The 17,035-nt window shown below is 42.1% G+C and overlaps 1 protein-coding gene across 1 annotated transcript in view; it reads left to right on the plus strand.

Moving 5' to 3' along the window:
• Positions 1-17,035, plus strand: part of SEC22A (SEC22 homolog A, vesicle trafficking protein) — a 240,478-nt gene that overhangs the window by 193,003 nt on the left and 30,440 nt on the right. The gene's annotated exons all lie outside the window — the stretch shown is intronic.

Raw genomic sequence — 17,035 nt, forward strand, 5'->3', positions numbered from 1 at the left:
ATCTATATAAATACAAATATAAATGCATGCATACATATACATATATGCATACATATGCATGTTATTTACATGAAAGTGTGAAAAACACTATTAAAAGCAAAGCTAAAAAGCCACCTCATTACAAACAGAATGGCTTTAACTTAAACAATGGCGAGATCTATTGCTTTTTCAATGCTTGTTAACTTTGGTTCCATCAAGAAGGCATTCAGATGTGTCACACATTTGCCATAAATTCTGAATGTTAGCACCTAGTTGCTCATTATATCACTGTAGTAAAGCTACTGCTCACCAGGGAAGTCTGCTGCTGGTATTCAAAGTGCATGTTTCCGTCTGCATGTCAGAATTTTTTTAATGAAATAGAAGAGGATTTGAGAAGTCACTCAAAATGTGCCCTAATTTTTCTTTCTGCAGCACTAATCATACTTTCTATGGCAAAATATATCCTCATATTGTTCCTTTTTAAATTAAATGTTTTAAGAGTTACCACTTCATTCCAATCAAGATGGCTTCTGTTGTGCCATACTTTTGTCATAAGTAAGACTGTTAGCGCTCTAGTTGTTCTTTAGAACACTCTGGGACATTCTGTCATTGGGCTATACTTGGGCTACATCTGGGTGATATTTGGGCTACATTTGGGCTCTTTTGTCTCTGGTGGCCATCTTGGGAGACTGCATGTCAGAATTTTTTAATGAAATAGAATAGGATTTGAGAAGTCACTCAAAATGTGCCCTAACTTTTCTTTCTGAAGCACTAATCATACTTTCTTTAGCAAAATGAACCCCCTCATTTTGTTTCTTTTTAAATTAAATGTTTTCAGACTTACCACTTCATTCCAATCAAGATGGCTTCTGGTGTGCCATACTTTTGTCATAAGTAAGACTGTTAGCGCTCTAGTTGTTCTTTAGAACACTCTGGGAAGCTGCAGTAGAACACAAAGGAATCAACTGACAGTCTCTGTCCTTGTTGAATGTCAGACTTCATTCTCACATCACTGAGAAAGATAATGTGAATTTACAGAAAATATGCCTACAGTTTAGCTTATAGATCCCCTTCTAAACCACTGTGGGAAAAGCATGAGATAATAGTTTTCTTTCAAACATGATTCATGATATCCCAGCAGAAGGCTTTTTCACATGGTAAAATCACCTTAGAACACACCACAATTCCTAAAATGAGTATGGTACCATCAACAAATGATTTATAATGTAACTAAAGTCCTAAAACCTTATATTAACTGCAATGCTTTTTAATGAGGTGCTATCATGTATATTGGTCCCAAGATGGCTGCCAACACTTCTTGGATGAAGAATTTGAATTTTGAAAACATTTTTTTTTTTTTGCCTTGGGGGTCCTTGTAGGACCCCCTGAGCAGGCCTAGGGGGTCAGGTTGCTTCTACCCTGCCCCCTTTTTGAGTTCGACACGTTTGTTTTTCTGCTTTCCTGTGCCTCAGTCTACTGAGGCACAAGATGGCTGCCAACACTTTCTGGTTTGGAGTGTTGACAGACATTGGCAGCCAATTAGAATGCAGCTCATGCTTGGAAAGGTAAGCTTACAGTAAGCTTACACGTAAGCTGCTATAGATATATATATTTTTTCTCTTTTGATTTTCTCAGGAACTACTGGAGGGATTTTCACCAAATATAGCAAAGGCACATCTGCGTACCAGTCCCTACAATTTTGCAAAGTTTGGCGTAATTCCGTTCAGCGGTTCGGGCTGTAGCCGTGTCAGAACGTCCTATGGAAATTAACATGGGGAAAACACGTTTTGGGACCCCCCTTTTTTCTCGGCCCCCGCTTGACGAATCCCCCCAATACTTTCAGGGAAGGAGCAGAACTGAGCTGGGCAAAATGTTGGAAAATTGCACGCAATTTCCTCAATCGACGCCAAAGTTATTCCCAATAGAATGTTGCGGATTTCCTATGGAAACTAGGTCCTAACTATATATACCTTCTGGCGACCGCCAGTAGGTTATATATATATATATATATATATATATATATATATATATATATATATATATATATATATTACCTACTGGCGGTCGCCAGTAGGTATATATAGTTAGGATTTTTTCCCTATGGGTTTTTTGAAAATTCTATGTCTAATAACTTTGGCGTTTGTGGACGGAATTGGCTGAAATTTTCAGGAAAATGGCACATTTTGTTTCTGAGCAGCCCCTGAAAATTTGGGGGGGTTTCGTCAAGGGGGGGCCGAGAAAAAAGGGGGGTCCCAAAACGTGTTTTTAACATTGATTTTTCCATAGGGCGGTTAGCCTCACTTTTAGCCCGAACGGCTGAATAGATTTGCACGAAACTTGGCAAAATTGTAGGGACTGGTAGCCCGATGTGCCTTTTGTAGGTCTCAATATATGTGCTCCAGTGGATTTTGAGAAATTAACGTTTAAAAAAAGATATATATCTGTAGCAGCGGACTGGGCAGCGCTCCAGGACGCGTACTTTTCGCGCAACGGAGCTTTGTGAAGCGAAGCTGATTGGTTCTCTGGCGTCTGTCAACATTCCAAAAAGTCCGTAGCTGCCGCCATCTTGTCTCTCGGTAGGATCGAGAGACAAGAGGAGGCCAAAACAAAGGGGCAAATAACCATAAGGGGGCATAGTAGATCCTCCCTGACCCCCTAGGTTTAATGTGGAGGCTTTAAAACGGCCCCGCGGGGCAAAAAAAAATAATTTTTTTTTTGTTTTTTTGCGTGGGTAGCGCCCGGTCCGGGAACCGGGAAGCTTTCTGGGCAGCGTACTGCAATGAAAAATGAATGATAGACTTTTCAAATACTGTTGTTAATTGATTGTTGGTTTTGTTGATTATTTTTTATTTTTTTTTATTTTTTAAGGATTGTTTATTGTGTTTAATAATTTATTAAACTTTCTAACGCGGCGCGTCATATGACGCATTACGCGACAACGCAGGTCCAGAATATAGTGAAAATGTCTCCACCAACCAGCGGACGGCACACAACCCCTTTCAGCAGGCTAAATAGTTCTGTTAAATGACAACAGAAGGGACAGGCAACAAGAACCATCAGTCAAAGAGGGGAGGGCAAGTTCTTCTCTACCGGGTCACGTTGGAGCGCTACCGGAACTGATCGAATTGGTAGTCTACAGTGTTTCTGGATGTTTCAGACTGAAGCTGGCGTTAGCATGAGAGCACCACCATTTCGTAGCTCCGTCGTGGCCATTCCACGAGCAATCATGCTAGGCGCTCCCCACCAGAAGCCTGCGGGAGTCGGGGGCCCCCAAGACTTTTGTAGAATCTTCAAGGATGAGGGGACGCTTTCGAGAATGGAGCCCAAGCTCTAGCAGACAAGCGTCCGAGTTCCAAGGTGTCGCAGGCCCATTTTAGTGGACCACGCCCAAATCTGAAGAGATGGCCGCCATTTTGAGAGTCCTGTGGCAGCCGCCTATCGCTGCACCGCAAGAGCGGGAGCAACTCAAGTACATGGTGAGCGAGACGCTGTAGTCGAAAGAGCGGGCGGTAAACAGCTGAATAGCGGAAGAGGCACAGTGTAGCAAAAGCGGGCTGAATGGCAAATGAAATGGAAAAGGGGTGCCCCACTACAGCGTGTCTTTAGGTGAAACGGATTGTGGGACAAGGTGAAGAATGGAAGAGTCACCAAAAGGAAAAAAGTTCCGCTTGACCCCGGGAGCCGGCCACCTATGTCGGGGGCGATCTCAGGCCACACCAGGGCAACACGACTTGGGGAGGGGGCCGGAGCCAAGCGCCCCCTCCGAGTCCGCGACATGACACCGTCCCTCGGGGGCCTCCGTCAAGCGGTTCAGGGTGGCACCGCATCACAACAGCCCCCACTTACTTTAAGAATAGTGAAGATGAAGCAATTGCAAATAGGCTTCAGACAATGTTACAAGCACTCCTCAAAACTTTGAACTTTCAGAGTGCATGAGTTGGGACAGCGAGGGGTGATTTGGTTTCTCGGACTGTTTTTCTGGTCTCTCACCACTGGCATACTTTAACGTTTTCTTGTTTCTAGGACATTAATAGGTTTTATCATTACGTTATGTTATCGTTTCTTTGTTTGTTGTTTAATAAAAGTTCATGTTCATGTTCATCAGTGGCCTACTGATTTTCGTTTTCCTATTTTTTTCTTTCCAGGTTGTTTCATGGTAAAGTTTCTGTTAACAGGATACAGTGATCACTTCGTTATTATTGCATATGTCCTTTTCACTAGGGGTGCTCTCTGGTCGGGCCAGATGACGTATCTCTAGTAAATGGTCCGGGTGAAAAAGGTGCATCAATCAGTGGGGAGTAGATAGGCATGACAGATTACAACGGGGGAGAAAGGTCCGCATTACGTACCCTTTCACTACTTGCAAAGATTTTCCTACGTTTATATGCAAACAGGGAATACCTCCAAAAAGAACTAATTCCCAAACAGTCAATGTTCGGACAATCAATCAATCAATGAGGAATGAAATAGGTACGACGTGTTAAAGGCTTGCGTTACCTACCCTTCACTATCTGCAAAGGGAGAGAGAATATTCCTATTCTTCCTCGTTTGCAGGTAGAGAAGATCCTTAAGAGAATTAACTTCGAACAATTCAATGCTCGATTGAAACAATCAACAAGGGGTACTGTGAACACAAATGAACGCCGCTTATGTACATACGCATTGCTATTTTCAACAGGTTGTTCCTAATGTTTCTATTTTAGCGAGGTCAAAAAGAGATCCCATTAGTGGCCTACTGATTTTGCTCGATTCCTTTTGTTTTTTTACACGATTTTTCGCTATCTGCAAAGACTAAACAGAGTATTGCGACTCTGTGCTTGTTTGTAAATAGAGAATGAACCAAAGAGAACAATCAATCAAATGGAGAGAGAAGCAGGCACGACGTATTACAAAGGGGGCAAAGGGCTGCGTTAACTACCCTTCACTATCTGCAAAGAGAGAGTACTCCTAATAGAAATGAGGGGTGGGGGGCAGTATTCAAAGCAGATCAGTGTGCATAAACACGAAAATGTTTTTACTTACCACGTACTTGACATTCGACAGCTTATGATATTTGCTATTAAAAAACCATTGAAATTCACTGAAAAAACCATAGGTTATAGACCATATATAGTTAGGAATTAGCATTTACAAAACCTTGAAAATTCACTGAAAAAACCATAGGTTATAGACCATATATAGTTAGGAATTAGCATTTAAAAAACCTTATTTTACTCACACAAAACCATTGAAATTCCATATATAGTTAGTTGCACTAACTATATATCGCGCACCCGCAATCCACTGCTGATCATGTCACATATTACATCATTCATGACATGGTCAGTGACATCACTGATGACATCACTGATGACATCTCAAATGACATCACTGATGACATCACTGATGACATCTCATTTGACATCATTCTTGTGCTAATACGATAAACCTCTTCAGACTCTAATATAACCTTAGATACACTCAGTGTAAACAGACACTCACACACTGCCACTCATCCATGGAGTTACTCACACACCCAGTCAGTCATGCAAAGAAACAATCTCACCTCCATTTCTTCAACTATACAGTTAAACACACCTTACTTATTGAAACATATACTAACACATATTTACTCTCTTATACAATCCCTGATACAAGTTCACAATGATCGATACAACCACTCACTCATTCAGTGGCTCTCATGCACAGTTATTTATATATGCCAACTTTCACATGTACTGTGTTTTACATATGTACTTACTATGACATGTAGCATTGAGATATCCATTCACTCATCAATACACTCATGCACACAGTCAACTGCCCATGTAGCTGTTTCCACATGCACTCTTGAACTCATACACCTAGTGAATAAACTGCTCACACATCTATGCATAGAGTCACACACCTTCCAGCCACCCCCACACAAACTCAATCTCCCATAGAAATACTTGGGCAACCAATTAATAACACATATAGCCTCTCGTATAGCTAATGATCAACACATGCAGCAGTTTACAGAACAACAGACATAATGATGCACAAATTAAGACAGTTTAGTCACTAACCCATGCATTCAGTGAGACACATTTAATCACTCACTCATACAGTCAGTCATGCACCTACTAAATCCTTCATCCAGACACTTATACATCCACTCAAGACATATTTTAACTTTACAGAAAAATACAGTCACTGGATGTTGTCATCAGTGATGTCATCAGTGATGTCATTTGAGATGTCATCAGTGATGTCATCAGTGATGTCACTGACCATGTCATGAATGATGTAATATGTGACATGATCAGCAGTGGATTGCGGGTGCGCGATATATAGTTAGTGCAACTAACTATATATGGAATTTCAATGGTTTTGTGTGAGTAAAATAAGGTTTTTTAAATGCTAATTCCTAACTATATATGGTCTATAACCTATGGTTTTTTCAGTGAATATATATATATATATATATATATATATATATATATATATATATATATATATATATATATATATATATATATATATATATATATATATATATATATATATATATATATATATATATAGCGCATTAGGGGATGGGTCGTTACAGAGGAAGGCGCTGAAGAAGGCTATCACGCCGAAATGCATCCGCCATTGATGGGACTCCTGAAATAAACAGCTTGTCTGCTCCTTACTCCCCTTGTGGCCTCTCATCTTTTCTTTGAAAGGATTGTACTTGGTATATACTGAGCTAGCCAGACGCGCAGAAGAGTTGGCCCTGCAGCAACTAGTGACCCGGGATTAAACTGGCACCACGCTGCTTGCAGCTTTTTTTCTAATCGAGGGATCGATATTCCCGAGGTCCGCCAAGAATCTCAGGCCGGAGGAAGCAGACTGAGATATTTCATCTCGATAGGGCAAGCTGTCTCTCATTTGGCTGCCCCTGTTTCTCGTCTGACCTGGAGGACTGGCCGCTGCAGCCATAGGGGACACAGGACTGGCACCGCGATTTTCGTTGTTCTTCGACCACCCCGCTCTCCTGCAGCGGGCACTAATCCATAATTTTTCCACTCCCCCCACACCAGCTACCTCATTTTGCCGAGACTGTGCATGCTGGGACTTGGAGTCTGCAACAATTAACACGGACTGCCATTGCTGTGCTGAACGCATTAGGGGGAGGGAACTCAGTGCCTGCAGGTATTTATACACAGGAGGAGCGCATTAGGGGATGGGTCGTTACAGAGGAAGGCGCTGAAGAAGGCTATCACGCCGAAATGCATCCGCCATTGCTGGGACTCCTGAAATAAACGGCTTGTCTGCTCCTTGCTCCCCTTGTGGCCTCTCATCTTTTCTTTGAAAGGATTGTACGTGATTATATATATATATATATATATATATATATATATATATATATATATATATATATATATATATATATATATATATATCCACTGCTCCCCAAAACCACCAGCCAGTTGCACTCACGAGCGGGTGCTGTTGATGCGGGGGTGTACATATATATATATTACCTACTGGCGGTCGCCAGTAGGTATATATAGTTAGGATTTTTTCTCTATGGGATTTTTGAAAATTCTATGTCTAATAACTTTGGCGTTTGTGGACGGAATTGGCTGAAATTTTCAGGAAAATGGCACATTTTGTTTCTGAGCAGCCCCTGAAAATTGGGGGGGGGTTCGTCCAGGGGGGGTCGAGAAAAAAGGGGGGTCCCAAAACGTGTTTTTAACATTGAGTTTTCCATAGGGCGGTTGGCCTCACTTTTAGCCCGAATGGCTGAATGGATTTGCACGAAACTTGGCAAAATTGTAGGGACTGGTAGCCCGATGTGCCTTTTGTAGGTCTCAATATATGTGCTACAGTGGATTTTGAGAAATTAACGTTTAAAAAAAGATATATATCTGTAACAGCGGACCGGGCAGCGCTCCAGTTCGCGTACTTTTCGCGCAACGGAGCTTTGTGAAGCGAAGCTGATTGGTTCTCCGGCGTCTGTAAATATTCCAAACAGTCCGTAGCGGCCGCCATCTTGTCTCTCGGTAGGATCGAGAGACAAGAGGAGGCCAAAGCGAAGGGGCAAATGACCATAAGGGGGCATAGTAGATCCTCCCTGACCTCTTAGGTTTGATGTACCATTTTGCCAAGTTTGGTGTAATTCCGTTCAGCCATTCAGGCTGTAGACATATCTAAATGTCAATAATCGAACGGCTGAATGGATTTGCACGAAACTTGGCAAAACATTAGGGACTGGTAGCCCGATGTGCCTTTGCTAGGTCTCAATATATGTGCTCCAGTGGATTTTGAGAAATTAACGTTCAAAAAAAGATATATATCTGTAACAGCGCTCCGCTTCGCGTACTTTTCGCGTTACGGAGCTTTGCGAAGCTGATTGGTTCTCCGGCGTCTGTCAACATTACAAACAGTCCGTAGCGGCCGCCATCTTGTCTCTCGGTAGGATCGAGAGACAAGAGGAGGCCAAAGCGAAGGGGCAAATGACCATAAGGGGGCATAGTAGATCCTTCCTGACCTCTTAGGTTTGATGTACCATTTTGCCAAGTTTGGTGTAATTCCGTTCAGCCATTCAGGCTGTAGACGTATGTAAATGTCCTATGGAAAATTGCATGGGGAAAACACATTTGAAAGTGTTGAAATTTAGAACCAATTAAAATGTTACTTTGGTTTTGTATTTGTGTGTGATGAAAGTTAATTGGTTATGTATATATCTCAAATGAGAGGAAACCACAGCCATTTTGTGATACTACTGTCTGAGGTACATTTGTGAGGAATTTTTGGTGGTGAATTTCTGGTGTTTGATTTACACAGTACTAACACTTCTCCTACTTTTAAAAAGGTGAGTTGTTAATTTGTAAGGGGAACTATGTTGTACACTTGAAGATAATTTGAAAAATGTTTTCTGTTATTTATTTGCAGTCCTTCTGTTATACTAAATACTTGATAAAGTTAGTTTTATATTATGTATTACTAAAAACGATAAATGAAAGTGATTATTTTTTTCTGCAATTTACAGCAAGCAATTTCAAAATAAAATGGCTCACAATGAAGAGACCGTGGCAATTTCTTTTGCATTGTCCACTACATTGATTGAAATTGAGAGCACCAATAATGAAATATTGTCACAAGGAGGAGATGACTTGTATGATTTCATTAGATTGATTGAAATTGACAGCACCAATAATGAAATATTGTCACAAGGAGGAGATGACTTGAATGATTCCACTACATTGATTGAAATTGAGAGCACCAATAATGAAATATTGTCACGAGGAGATGACTTGAATGATTCCACTACATTGATTGAAATTGACAGCACCAATAATGAAATATTGTCACAAGGAGGAGATGACTTGAATGATTCCACTACATTGATTGAAATTGACAGCACCAATAATGAAATATTGTCACAAGGAGGAGATGACTTGAATGATTTTTTTGATCAATCTGTTGATGGCGAATTTATCGAATGTTTGGAGACCATAGAGTTACAAGAATCATCATTGCAGACTTTTAATGAGGAGATTCCAGATGAGATGATTGAAGAGGAAATTGCTGATGAGGACATGTTACTAGTTCTTTCAAATTTAGAAAATTCTGAAGAATAAATTTATATTTAGAAATCAAAAATTGTTTGAGACATTATTCATTTTTATTTTTAATTTATGAGGTTGTAGCGAAGTGATTGTAGTATAAAATGAGACTTATAGTATAGAGTGCAACATTTTTATGTTACATGGTAAGTTTACTCATATTTACTTCCCTTCTCCCACTATATTATCTCCAATGTGTATTTGACATCTCTTCTTCATCTCCGGCCTCCTTTCTCTCACTGTGTGTCTCTGATGCATCTTATCGCTGCTATTTTGTGTAATTACAGAAGAGAGTAAAATAAAATAGTTCGGAACGTGAAAAGGGGGCAAAGTAGAGTACCCCTCACCCCCTAGGCCTTCTCGGGCGGTCCCAAAAGGATCAGTTTCTGCTTTCCTGAGAGATTATGGTATGAGTTCCATATACCACAATAATTTGCATTACAACATGCAAGATATATATCTCCAAAAAGTAACACCTGCCCTGAGCAGTTCTTAGCCATGTTATCCAATGGGAGGTGGATAACATGGCTAAGAGCATTAGCTCGGTAATGCATGAATATCGCTGACTTTTTAGCGATATTCATGCATTGCGGCCGTTTTTTATCGCATTTGCGATAAACCTTGATAATAGCAAGGTTTATCTTCGATAATTTCTGACGATGCTTAGCGGTAAAAAATTTGTTGGTAAGCATCGTTAGCAATAAATATCGCTTAAGTTTGGTAATATGCACCAACGTCTGTTAACGTTCGATTCGAAGGAAATGAGGAAGTGTTGAAAAACATTGTTTGCGCCATCTTGCCTTTTTTGAAATGCCACACTTTTGTCGTGCACGGCAGCCATTTTAGATGCCTTGACCAGACCCACTCTCTGCACGCTGTCGATTCGTAGCATGGCTCCCCACCCTCGCAAGCATCTTCCCCAGGCACTGGTCACCCCCGCTCTCTGTCTTATGCATGGGCAATAAACCTCCCCCCATCTGCGCTGCTCTTCCCTGAGAATCACACTCTGTGCCCGCCCGACACCTCCCTTTCGCCCTATTCACTACCGCACCCTCTGACACTCCTCTTCCTCTGTGTCCGATTGTCCAGGCTATCAGCTAGCCCTGCAGATGTAGTTTATGGCTCCAGCTGTAAAGAATCACCCCTCTTCAAAGGAGTTATAGTAGATCAAGGCCCACACCCGATGAGATCCGTCACACCACACGTGTTCCTACTATCTGAAAACCATCCTGTATTGTGATTGGGGAGGGGACCGAGCCTGAAGCGGAAGATTCTAGGAATGACTCTTTGTACATCAAAGTTTTTACAATTATGTGTCACATTAAAAATATATAGCACTCCAACAAATTAGTAGGAATATAAAACTTTAATAACATATAAATATATACAACAAAACAAAAACAGTAAAAACATTTAAACAACGAAGAGACCGTGGCAATTTCTTTTGAATTCCTGATGAGGACATGTTACTAGTTCTTTCAAATTATGAAAATTCAGAAGATGTTGCCTGGGGGTGGGTCGTCAGTAGCAGTCTGTTGTGCGAATAGTTCCAAGGCAGCAGAACGCGCTGAAATCTAGATGGCACGAAAGTGATGTCTAGTAAGTTGCCGCCCAGCAAATAACGGCGTGGGGCGCCGCGGGGTGAGTGAGTCCAGTAGGCACCACAGCTATTCTTACCGGCATTGCAGAATTACTGCTGGGGACAATGCCTGTGCTGTAGCAGGGTCACAGCAGAAACAAAAAGGATTCTGTTGAAGATGTTGTTGGTTTTCAATTTGAAAACAGTTCTGGTGTCAACTGCTATGGTAATGTAGTGGTTAATGTTTTGTTTTCTCTAGAAAATGTAAAAGAGGGGGAGGCAGTCCAAAGTTCCGTTAAAAGGGCAAAGGAAAGGATCGGTGGTTTGAACTATCACTTCAAAAGGGGAGGGGGTGCAACAATTTTTCCTACCGGGTCACACTGTGCTTTCACCGGAACTGAGGTCTGCAGGATTCTAGTAATTCAAAGTGAGGCTGGCGCCAGCATGGGAGCGCCGACGTCCCGCGGATACAGTTTCGTCACTCCACGGGCGATCATGGCAGTCATTCCCCATCGGGGGTCGGAGACTCCCGCGGCTCCTGTAGAATCTTCAAGGTCGTGGAGGACTACGGTGGTGGAGTCAACCAGTGACCGGGCCATTTCTTCATGCTAGGCCCGCTCTTGCCAGGTCGATCGCCATTTTGAGAGTTCGGCAGCTACCGGCGATCGCGGGGTCACATGAGCGGACGGGCTCCACCCTGCCGGGCGAGACGTTGCAGCATCGCCACAGTGGACGAACCCTTTTCGGGGCGCCTGGAGCGCTGAGGGTGCAGCTGGGAAGCCTTCACCTGAGGAGGCCGGAGAGGCCTGTTCGCACCGTCTCTCCCTCCCAGTGCACCCCACGGCGCCCCGCTTGACATTTGTTATGGCCGGTGGCGATGAGGACGGGGGGGGGGGGGGTCGGAGGCATGTGCAAGACATCCCCCCCAGTGTTGTCAAAGCCATTTTTGAAGAAAGAAGTGGTGCCTGCCGTGTTGCCGCTGCTATTACGAAGGAGAAAAGAAAAAATGTCCCGTCCGTCTTTGGGCCGGGCTTCCGGTGGATGTCGGCCGGACGCCCCTGGCTCTGGCCCCATGAACGGGTTCCTTGGTTTATCGGTTGCAGCCGGATCCCGTCGGCCTCGGCCCCCCGACCGTTGGTGGCCGGACCGGAAGAGCATGTGGCGGGACTACCTGAAACTCTCAAGGGCCACCGCGGCCGGACTGGGAGAGAGAGGGGAGGGTCGAGGAGACATTCCCCCCCCGCAACTCTTCAGCGTTGTAAAGGCAATCCCCTGGCCGGGTCCCGCTGGCCTCGGCCTCTCCTCCGGCTACACCCTACGTTAGGATGTCCTGGCCGAGGCGTGGCAGCAGGACCCGCCTTATATGGGCTGCTCTCGGCTGGGCGTAGCCGCAACCCTGCCCCACCTTGGAAGTTTCCAGAGTGGGGGCGGATGTTCTACTGACTTGCATTTTCCCTAGTCTATCGATTTTTTTGGCGTGGCAGGCGGTGGGACAGCGAGGGGTGATTTGGTTTCTCTTACTGTTTTTCTGGTCTCTCACCACTGGCATATTTCTAACGTTTTCTTGTTTCTAGGACATTAATAGGTTTTATCATTACGTTATGTTATCGTTTCTTTGTTCGTTGTTTAATAAAAGTTCATGTTCATCAGTGGCCTACTGATTTTCGTTTTCCTATTCTTTTCTTTCCAGGTTGTTTCATGCTAAAGTTTCTGTTAACAGGATACAGTGATCACTTCGTTATTATTGCATATGTCCTTTTCACTAGGGGTGCTCTCTGGTCGGGCCAGATGACGTATCTCTAGTAAATGGTCCGGGTGAAACAGGTGCATCAATCAGTGTGGAGTAGATAGGCATGACAGATTACAACGGGGGAGAAAGGTCCGCATTACGTACCCTTTCACTATTTGCAAAGATTTTCCTACGTATATTTGCAAACAGGTAATACCTCAAAAAAGAACCAATTCCCAAACAGTCAATGTTTGGGGAAACAATCAATCAATGAGGAACGAAATAGGCACGACGTGTTAAAGGTTTGCGTTACCTACCCTTCACTATCTGCAAAGGGAGAGAGAATATTCCTATTCTTCCTCGTTTGCAGGCAGAGAAGATTCTTAAGAGAACCAACTTCGAACAATTCAATGGTCGATTCAAACAATCAACAAGGGGTACTGTGAACACAAATGAACGCCGCTTATGTACATACACATTGGTATTATCAACAGGTTGTTCCTAATGTTTCTATTTTAGGGAGGTCAAAAAGAGATCCCATTAGTGGCCTACTGATTTTGCTCGATTCCTTTTGTTTTTTTACACGATTTTTCGCTATCTGCAAAGACTAAACAGAGTATTGCGACTCTGTGCTTGTTTGTAAATAGAGAATGAACCAAAGAGAACAATCAATCAAATGGAGAGAGAAGCAGGCACGACGGATTACAACGGGGGCAAAGGCCTGCGTTAACTACCCTTCACTATCTGCAAAGAGAGAGTACTCCTAATAGAAATGAGGGGTGGGGGGCAGCATTCAAAGCAGATCAGTGTGCATAAACACGAAAATGTTTTTACTTACCACGTACTTGACATTCGACAGCTTATGATATTTGCCATTAAAAAACCATTGAAATTCACTGAAAAAACCATAGGTTATAGACCATATATAGTTAGGAATTAGCATTTACAAAACCTTGAAAATTCACTGAAAAAACCATAGGTTATAGACCATATATAGTTAGGAATTAGCATTTAAAAAACCTTATTTTACTCACACAAAACCATTGAAATTCCATATATAGTTAGTTGCACTAACTATATATTGCGCACCCGCAATCCACTGCTGATCATGTCACATATTACATCATTCATGACATGGTCAGTGACATCACTGATGACATCACTGATGACATCACTGATGACGTCTCATTTGACATCATTCTTGTGCTAATACGATAAACCTCTTCAGACTCTAATATAACCTTAGATACACTCAGTGTATACAGACACTCACACACTGCCACTCATCCATGGAGTTACTCACACACCCAGTCAGTCATGCAAAGAAATAATCTCACCTCCATTTCTTCAACTATACAGTTATACACACCTTACTTATTGAAACATATACTAACACATATTTACTCTCTTATACAATCCCTGATACAAGTTCACAATGATCGATACAACCACTCACTCATTCAGTGGCTCTCATGCACAGTTATTTATATATGCCAACTCTCACATGTACTGTGTTTTACATATGTACTTACTATGACATGTAGCATTGAGATATCCATTCACTCATCAATACACTCATGCACACAGTCAACTGCCCATGTAGCTGTTTCCACATGCACTCTTGAACTCATACACCTAGTGAATAAACTGCTCACACATCTATGCACAGAGTCACACACATTCCAGCCACCCCCACACAAACTCAATCTCCCATAGAAATACTTGGGCAACCAATTAATAACACATATAGCCTCTCGTATAGCTAATGATCAACACATGCAGCAGTTTACATCACAACAGACATAATGATGCACAAATTAAGACAGTTTAGTCACTAACCCATGCATTCAGTGAGACACATTTAATCACTCACTCATACAGTCAGTCACGCACCTACTAAATCCTTCATCCAGACACTTATACATCCACTCATTCTTCAATATGTAAGACATATTTTAACTTTACAGAAACATACAGTCACTGGATGTTGTCATCAGTGATGTCATCAGTGATGTCATCAGTGATGTCATTTGAGATGTCATCAGTGATGTCATCAGTGATGTCACTGACCATGTCATGAATGATGTAATATGTGACATGATCAGCAGTGGATTGCGGGTGCGCGATATATAGTTAGTGCAACTAACTATATATGGAATTTCAATGGTTTTGTGTGAGTAAAATAAGGTTTTTTAAATGCTAATTCCTAACTATATATGGTCTATAACCTATGGTTTTTTCAGTGAATTTTCAGGGTTTGGAAATGCTAATTCCTAACTATATATGGTCTATAACCTATGGTTTTTTCAGTGAATATATATATATATATATATATATACACACACACACACACACACATATACGGGTAGACTGTTCTTGAGGGAGTCCCACGGTACCTCATTAAAAAAATACCCTTTGAGTGACTAAGGAGACCTTTCCTTCTGTCTGCCATTTCATTACCACAAGGGATAAAGCGATCTGATTGGCTGACCGCAGCTGAGAACGAAATGTTCTGGCTGCCATTACAAGGCACAGGGACAAGTCCCAATGTCCTAAATACGTTGTAAAATAGGGTAGATACACCCTCACCTCCTGGTGGTGGTCCGAGCGATATAATGCTAGCCCTGCTTCCCCACCCACATGGCTGAAAATAAAAAATACTACATTTGTTTCTCAGGTACCCCAGTACTCTTGTGGGGCACAGTGCAGCCTCCCGCGTCACCTCCGCTCAAGCTACAACCCGATGGCACCACAGTACCGTGCAAGCTTTACCAAGGAAGTTTGCATGCTACCGCCATGTCATGGGGTGATGCTGGAATGGTAAGTACTACGGTACCCAGAATAAATAATTATATAAGTAAATAAAATGTGGGATTGGTGCCTGCAGGAGGGTTGATCTCCCATTGCAGGTTATGATGCAGTGCCTGGCCAGAGGTCCAACCCTTCGGCCAACTCATCGTTGCTCAGGGGCAAAGGCATACACAGCAAGGGGTTTTACACCTGTGGGGGCGGGACTTAGGCTCAGGGCCTGCGGCAGGGATGGGCACAGGGCCTGGCCTGAGGGCAGACTCTGCGTCAAACCGCCATACTTAGCCCAGCCAAAGGTCATGCATATAAGCAGGGTTGGGTGAATATGATTAAAAGCCCTAGGAATGAACCGAAAAATCCATAGTTTAAAGTGATGGTATAGTTAGGTATGGTATTAAAATCTTAGCTTACGTTAAATAAAACCTCTAGAAATTCTCCCCCAAAACGGTATAGGTGTTGAAATAAGATAAAAATCAAAAAGAAAATAAACATAAATCACGAGTTATGGCTTACTGAGCTAACTACAACGTGTGCCATTTTGTGCACTGCTTTTGACCTCACATACTACATCACTGATGACATGGTAAATTACATCATTGATGACATCACTGATAAAACCATAGTGAGGAGTTTTTAGGGTTCAGTGATGGGTATTGCAAAAAGGTAGTATGGAGTGTTTAAGGCTCAGTGCTTAAGGGTTTTAATGAATCTTTAGGGATCAGGGATGGGTAATAAATTGGAGTGATAAGGAGGTTTTAGGGCTCAGGGAATGGTAGCTCACAGAAGTAGTAAGAAGTATTTTGGGTGCAGGGACGAGTCGTGCTTGGTGTAGAAGGTTTTTCAGGGTTTAAGAGATGGGCAGTTTAAAATATTACAATTAAAGGTGTTTAAAACATAATATTAGTTAAGTATTACCCTATTATTTTTTATTAATAAAATCTACCATCAAATTAACTTTTTTTTATGAAATTGGTGTGTGTGTTCATATATATATATATATATATATATATATATATATATATATATATATATATATATATATATATATATATATGTGTATATAAAAACGGTAAGAGTAATACGTATAACCTCCCTAGCAAAGTACTCCTGTTGTAATAACCTGTGATCTAAAGTTACTCCTGGTTTTGACACCTGAGAAGTACCAACTTGTATGTGAATTGCGCTTTTATGAAGCGTTGTATTGTGCCCTTCCTTGGTAGTGTGGATTTGAGGTGGAAGGGGACATGTCTGGAAAGTCCGACCCAATGGCTGTGAGCAAATTACAAGATCTGCTTCGTATGGCTAAGAGTTGGGCTGGGGTCATGATATTTTTCTTACTGGAGTTTTGACAGCATTTAATTG

This window comes from Lissotriton helveticus, chromosome 3_1, assembly GCF_964261635.1.
Source record: "Lissotriton helveticus chromosome 3_1, aLisHel1.1, whole genome shotgun sequence".
NCBI lineage: Eukaryota > Metazoa > Chordata > Amphibia > Caudata > Salamandridae > Lissotriton > Lissotriton helveticus.